We start from the raw sequence: 6,781 nt of genomic DNA, 5'->3' as shown, positions 1-6,781 counted from the left end.
AATGATGCAACTTTCTGTAGTTAGAAAATTCCAAAGATTCACAAACCCTGAGTAAGGCATTTTTCCTCGTCTCAGTCATAAGTGATTGGCCCCTTATTACTGAGCCTGTGCCCCTTGTATTCCAGATTCCCTGTCCTGGGGAAACAACCTCTCAGTATTGACCCTATCAAGCCCCTTCAGAATCTTATGTTTCAGTGAGATCATCCCTCATTTTTTATAATCTCCAAAGTGAATAAGCATAATTTACTCAATTTTTAATCGTAATGCAACCCTTTGACCCAGGGACCAATCTAGTGATCTATTTCTGTACCAACTTCAACAAGAGGATAACCTTCTTTAAATGTAGAGACCCAAATTGCTCACTATATTCTAGATACGGTGGTAACAAGCCCCAGTACAGCTGGAGCAAGACTTCCTTATTCTTGTATTCCAATCCCCTTGCAATAATTGCCACATGCGTGTCATTTATCTTCCTGATTGCTTGCAGTACCTACAGAGTGGCTTTCCTTGTGCAAGTCTTTATTATTTTTATTCGTTCTTAGGATGTGGGCATTATTAACAGGGCCAACAATTCATTGCACATCCCTAATTGCCCTTGGAAAGGCTGCCTTCTTAACCCACTGCAGTCCTTGGAGGTTTGACATGAGGACAGTGTAGGAAAGGCAATATAATTCCAAGTCAGGATGGTGTGTGGCTTCGAGAGGAGCTTGTGGGTGGTGGTGTTCTCATGTATCTGCTATCCTTGTCCTTGTAACTGGTTTGGAAGGTGTTGTTGTAGGAGCCTTGGTGGGTTGCTCTCTGATAGAGGATCTGTCTGCCTCTTGATACAATTGCTGAACTTGAAGGCCAAAGGAAACTTTTCTAAAGTCTCTGTTTATCTTGTGCTTTTCCAGATTCCATTCTCCAAGTTTTTCCTGTCCAGTCGGGGTCGAATTCAGGATAACCAGCACCCATTGTGGTTGGACAAGGTTGGAGCTGGAGTGTTTAAACAAATTCCATTCTGCTCTGACAATAGTGTTAATGATCAGCAGAACATTCCCCCTAGGGTTACGTGGCTTGGGCAGCTGGGATGAGCACTAAGCAATGCGATTTCTCATAGGTTCTAGCACAATATGCCCAAAATTAACTGCAAAAGCAACCAATTTCCCCTGCCCCAACCTCTAAAGATAGTTTATCCTACGTGTACCTTATCCTGAAGTATCCTACTGGAGAAGCTGATGTAATCTTTAATCAATATGATCAATATCAATTTCCAAAGTATTACCGATGCTTGTGTTTTGTGTTGGGAATATTCCCAAGTTGTAGGAGCAACAGAGTTCATCATGGCAAGTGCCAGTAATTTTGACTCTGAAAGTGTAGGTCAAAGCCCCTGGACCACTGCTGCCTTGTTTGTGAATCCCTCAAAAACTAACGTTTCATAAGAGGATGATCCAAGGAGGAAAGTGCATTGGTGAGGGCATGTGGTCTGAAAGTCTCCAGTTTTTGAAGGACAATACTTTGTTCAATTCCTCTTTACTGATGTTCATTAAACTGGTGTTGCAGGATGAATGGCAGTAGGCTGGGCTTGACCCTTAAACAGCTGCTTGAATTTCCCAAAATAGTCAGCTTACTTAATGTGGTTGATTGAAGCAGAGTTTTTTTTAATGCTGATCAATGGTCAGACATCTGGCTGGGGATAAAAACTAATATTGAAGTGATTGTTTTCAAGAGAACAGTGGATAAGTTCTCCAAAGGTCAGATATAGACATTTGATAAACTGGAGTGAGTCAGAAGCTTGTGTGAAATATAACCTGAGAAAGGAATCCGGACCTGTGCAATAATTTGGCTTCTGTCCCAAGACTGTGTTGGAGGGGGAGGTACAGGAACAGGAGCAACTCAGTCACTTGAGCTTATTCCTCCATTCAACAAGGTCACAGATGATCTTTGACCTCTTGCCTTTGCCTCAAAACCTCTGATGCCTTTGGTTAACAATCTGTCAATCTCAGATTCAAAATTAACACCAGCATCAGTCAGTGTTTGTGTAAGACAGTTTCAGACTTCTACATTTCAACAGGGTAAAAGTCCCTGAAAAGCCTGATTTCTAATTTTCAGAATCAATTCACCAATTCGAGATTCTAAAACCAGTGGAAATACGGTAGATAGAAATCAGTTCCAATTACTACCTTGAAGAAGTCAATAAAATCTTAACTTTGTAGATTACAGGAAGTATAACCCTATAGTTGGTGTGTATTCACTCCATAATTTAACTTCTGGAGTCTACTTATCATTCTAATAAATCTACCTTATAATCTCTCCACGGGCAATATATACTCCTAAAGATACAATGTGTATAACTGCTCACATAACTCCAGATGTGGCCTTCCGTAACTGAAGCAGCACTTCTACCCATTTTGTATTCTCTAGCACCCAGATGTTAAGCCCATCTTCCTCATTCAAGGTATCTTGTAGTTGGATTAGGACAGGGCAAATAGAGTGGGGGAAACTACCTCTGAGGTGGAAGTTGTGTCCCTTTGGACATTGCCCATAGTTTGGGCAGCAATATGTGTGCTCACACAGAATGGGCAATTGTGTGTGGCTTAGGGAATACCAAAATGTGCCAGTGGAACTGTGTTCTAGTAGGGGAAAGGCCCTTTTGGAGTTGCTTTGTCTGCCTGTGTTCTTTGGATTCTGTCTTTAGCAGAAGTTACTGGGTCCGGAGAGGGTGGGATTTGAGCTGGGCTGGGGAGGGGGGTGAAATGTTACTGATCCTGGGGATAAGAAAGCACAGGACCTTGAGCATGTCTCTGATTTATGTGGATTTGTTACAGATCAGCACAATTGGCTTCACACTGGGTGACAAAGTGGATGGTCCATTTCAATTGGAAATCGACTTCATTGCTGTATACAACGACCGGGCTCACACTGAAGAATTTGCTTATGAAAAGTACAAAAGGAATCCAGAGGTATAAATAAAATCACAGGAATACGTAACCTCAGCTAGACCCAGGAACTCAGTAACCTCTGTCAGGTGGTCTGACATTCCGCTTCCTGAGCCAATTTGAAGGGGGCAGCAGCTGATTCTGCACACATCAGCCAAAATACCTGCATCTAAGAAGGTTGAACGTGTGTGGAGAAACTCAAATAAAATTTGTCTTTGTAATCGTCGATCTATACTTCCTTACACAACAACTAGCATGCCCTGTGGGAGGTAGTTCCTGTTCTTGTACGAGCTGATGGTGTAGCATTCATGGGTACCTTGCTACGGTGCTGATTCCCCTGGACTGGCAGCTTTAAGGTAGTGAGTTGTTAAACTATGGACTGAAAACTGCCAGCAAGTACGTTTGATACCAGCAAGAAATGAACAAAAGGCAAGGTGGACTTGAAAATTTCAATTGTTGCCTTTCTACGAGCTAGTATTTATATAGCACCTCTGACATGGTAAAGTGTCCCCAAATATTTTACAGGAGCAATAATCAGATAATACTTGACTCTGGTCCACTTCAGAAAAGTCCCACCATTCTCTTTCACTAACTTAAAACCCTCTGCAATATCAACAATTCTCCAATTCTAGACTTTTGAGCAACACCAGTTTTAACAGAATATTTGAAAAAAAGGTTAAAAAAATTGGGCAAAGGGGAGATGGTGGGAAAGGAAAGCAGAGATAATGAAAGGAATGGAGAGGAGAAACTGGCACAAGCAAATGTAAGATGGATTTGATATATATCTCTGTATATGAAAACATGCAAATTCAAAGGAGTCGGCCATTTGGCCCCTCAAGCCTCCTCCATCTCTTTTGAAAATGTCATGGCTGACCTGAAAATGGCCTTAACTCCACTTTTCTATCTCCCCTCATAATCTTTGACCCTCTCGTAAATCAAACTTAGCCTTTAATATATTAAATGAAAAAAAGAAAATTGACCTGATTAAAATAGTTATTTTGATTGTATTTCCACACTGATAACTACAATGGAATATGATTAAAACATCATTCATTTCATATTTTTGCATTGTGTCCTGAACTTTCTGGGTTGACTGCTACATGTGAAAGCAGATGTTTTAATGTGGAGTTATTTTAAAAGATGGTGTCACTGATATTTATAGTATCTGACATAAAGAAAGTTGTTTGAAAAGTGAGGCATAATGATTTCCAATAATCACTGCAAAATAGATGGATGCTCAGTCATGTAAGTTAATAACATTATACATAGAAAGTTTGTTTATATTCTTCATGCCATGGTTCCAAAGAGCATTGTATCAGCACAAGGAGATTTTAGAGAAATTTATTATTTACTTGTAACGGAGGACAGCAACCAGTAATGATTAACAGTGTGTTAAATGCACTTCTTGGAAACCTGGCACAGCAAGAATATCTTTTTGCTGTTGAGTTATTACGAGGTTATAGATGAATTAAATAAAGCTCTCTGCTATTATAATTAATTTGGATTTTGATTTTCTATGTCATATTACGCTGATACTGTGAACATTATGTGGAGGTGCTGGTGTTGGATTGGAGTGAACGCAGTTAAAAATCACATAACACCAGGTTATAGTCCAACAGGTTTATTTGGAGGTACAAGCTTTCACAGCACTGTTCCTTCATCAGGTGGCTACAATAAGGAGCAGTAAAATTAAGATCATTAAAGGTAATTTAAGAGAATAAGTAGAGTGCTGGGGTAAAATGTCCCCAACTCTGGGTTTAAAAGGCTTGGGTTCACAATGTATCTGCCACCAAGTTGACTTATAACACATCTGAGCAGGTTAATTTACAAAGAAATAATATGCTGAAAATGTGTTGCTGGAAAAGTGTAGCAGGTCAGGCAGCATCCAGGGAACAGGAGAATCGACGTTTCGGGCATAAGCCCTTCTTCAGGAATGAGGAAAGTTTGTCCAGCAGGCTAAGATAAAAGGTAGGGAGGAGGGACCTGGGGGAGGGGTGTCGGAAATGTGATAGGTGGAGAGAGGTCAAGGTGAGGGTGATAGGTCAGACTGGGGTGGGGGCGGAGAGGTCAGGAAGAAGATTGCAGGTTAGGAAGGCGGTGCTGAATTCGATGGATTTGACTGAGACAAGGTGAGGGGAGGGGAAATGAGGAAACTGGTGAAATCCGAGTTCATCCCTTGGGGTTGGATGGTTCCTAGGCGGAAGATGAGGTGCTCTTCCTCCAACCGTCGTGTTGTTGTGGTCTGGCGATGGAGGAGTCCAAAGACCTGCATATCCTTGGTGGAGTGGGAGGGGGAGTTGAAGTGTTGAGCCACAGGGTGGTTGGGTTGGTTGGTCCGGGTGTCCCAGAGGTGTTCTCTGAAACGCTCCGCAAGTCGGCGGCCTATCTTATGAATGCAAGGAAGGTCATTGACAAAGAAGCTGAAGATAGTTGGACTAGGACATTACCCTGAGGAATTCCTGCAGAGATGAGATGTCTGACCACAATTTGTTTTTATATACCAGGTGTGACAGGAACAGAGAATTTACCCCAATACCCACAGATTCCAGTTTTGCTAGAGATCATTAATGTCTCGGAGGAGAAAGTGAGGTCTGCAGATGCTGGAAATCAGAGCTGAAAATGTGTTGCTGGAACAGTGCAGCAGGTCAGGCAGCATCCAGGGAACAGGAGAATCGACGTATCGGGCATAAGCCCTTCTTCAGGAATCTCACATTAATGTCTCGGTCAGTCGAATGCAGCCTTGATATCAATAGGTGTTAAAATCTCACTTCAAAAATTCAGCTTTTTTTTGTCCATGTTTGAACCAAGCTTGTAATGAGGTCAGGAAATGAATGGCCCTAGTGGATCCCAAACTGGGCATCACTGAGCAAGCTATTGCTGAGCAGGTGCTGCTTGATAGCACTACTGATGTCAGCACTTTACTGATGATCAAGAACAGATTATTGTTGTGGTAATTGGCTGAGGTGGATTTGTCCTGCTTTTTGTCTACAGGACATACATGGGCAATATTCCACATTGGAGAAAGTGACGACTGCAGCTGCTGGAGATCAGAGTTGAAAAGTGTGGTGCTGGTAAAGGTCAGGAGAATTGACATTTCAGACATAAGTCCTTCATCAGGAATGTGGGTTGACAGATAAATAGGAGTACAGGGTGGAGGATCCAAAGGTAGTTGGGGCAATAGGTAGATGGAGGCAAGGGTTAATGGCGATAGGTCAGAGGGGAGGGTGGAGCAAATAGGTGGGAAGGAAGATGGACAGGTAGGACAGTTCAAGAGGACAGTGGAGAGTTGGATCTGGGATGAGGTGGGAGGTGGGTGGGCGGGAGATGAGGAAACTGGTGAAATTGACGATGCCATCTGGTTAGATGTGTCCCAAGGTGGAAGATGAGGTGTTCTTCCTCCAGCTGGATTTGGCAGTGGAGGCAGCCTCGGACTTGCATGTCCTTGGGGAAGTGGGAGGAGGAGTTGACATGGTCAGCCACAGCCCTTTGGGTTGTTTCGTATGTGTCCCAGAGATGTTCGCTGAAACATTGGGGAGACAGGACGCCAACTCAATGTAGAGGAGACCACATTGAGAGCAATGGACACAATAGATGAGGTGTTTGGATATGCAGGAAAATCTCTGCCAGATGGGGAAGGATCCTTTGGAACCTTCGGTGGAGGTGAGGTGTGGGTGCTGGTTTTGCACCTCTTGCAGTGGCAAGAGGTGCACAGGTGTAAAATGTATCATCCTCTGCCATTTTTGCCACCTACAATCAGACCCCTCCACCAGAGATATATTTCCTTCCCCACCCCTATCTGCATTCCACAGATACCACTCCCTTCGCGAATCCCTCCTTATGTCCATGCCCCACCACTAAAGGAT

General features: G+C 42.9%; 1 long non-coding RNA gene across 1 annotated transcript; it reads left to right on the top strand.

Annotated features, from left to right (window-relative positions):
- Positions 1–776: 776 nt before the first annotated feature.
- LOC122553874 lies at positions 777–4,416 on the top strand. Its single transcript, XR_006312863.1, has 2 exons — positions 777–968; positions 2,808–4,416. It is a non-coding gene; the product is annotated as an uncharacterized LOC122553874 (long non-coding RNA).
- Positions 4,417–6,781: the final 2,365 nt, after the last annotated feature.

This window comes from Chiloscyllium plagiosum, chromosome 10 (genome assembly GCF_004010195.1).
Source record: "Chiloscyllium plagiosum isolate BGI_BamShark_2017 chromosome 10, ASM401019v2, whole genome shotgun sequence".
Classification (NCBI taxonomy): domain Eukaryota; kingdom Metazoa; phylum Chordata; class Chondrichthyes; order Orectolobiformes; family Hemiscylliidae; genus Chiloscyllium; species Chiloscyllium plagiosum.
The sequence above is the reverse complement of the archived record's forward strand: the minus strand, read 5'-3'. Positions and strand labels throughout refer to the sequence as shown.